Genomic DNA, 416 nt, shown 5'->3' with positions numbered 1-416 from the left:
CGACATAGCTCAACGCACCATCTACATGTTAGATCTCCCCTTGCGACTTCTACCTCTTTGTAATTACACTGAATTGATCCATTTCTAGCAAAAACACACGAAACTTTTTCATATCTAACAAAATGAGGGAAAAAAAAAAAGGCTAGATGATAAAAAGAAGTGTAGAAAGGGAATTAAAGGAGTGACAGGTGTCATAAGATGGGTTTATTTGCCGTATCCAAGCATCATCAATTTAACTCAAAATTCAAGAGTCTTTTATAGCAGCACGGACCTCATAATATCATAGCTGCCACGGCACACTAAAGAGTGCGACAGCACGTTCCATTGGAAGAAGCAGGGCCCTACACGTGGCGTGTAGCTTGGCACCCCTTGACGGCTTGACCTAAACACACCAAGCGAAAGGCTCAAAGCGTGCA

The sequence above is a fragment of the Arachis ipaensis genome, chromosome B07 (genome assembly GCF_000816755.2).
Source record: "Arachis ipaensis cultivar K30076 chromosome B07, Araip1.1, whole genome shotgun sequence".
In the NCBI taxonomy this organism is placed as follows: Eukaryota; Viridiplantae; Streptophyta; class Magnoliopsida; order Fabales; family Fabaceae; genus Arachis; species Arachis ipaensis.
The sequence above is the reverse complement of the archived record's forward strand: the minus strand, read 5'-3'. Positions refer to the sequence as shown.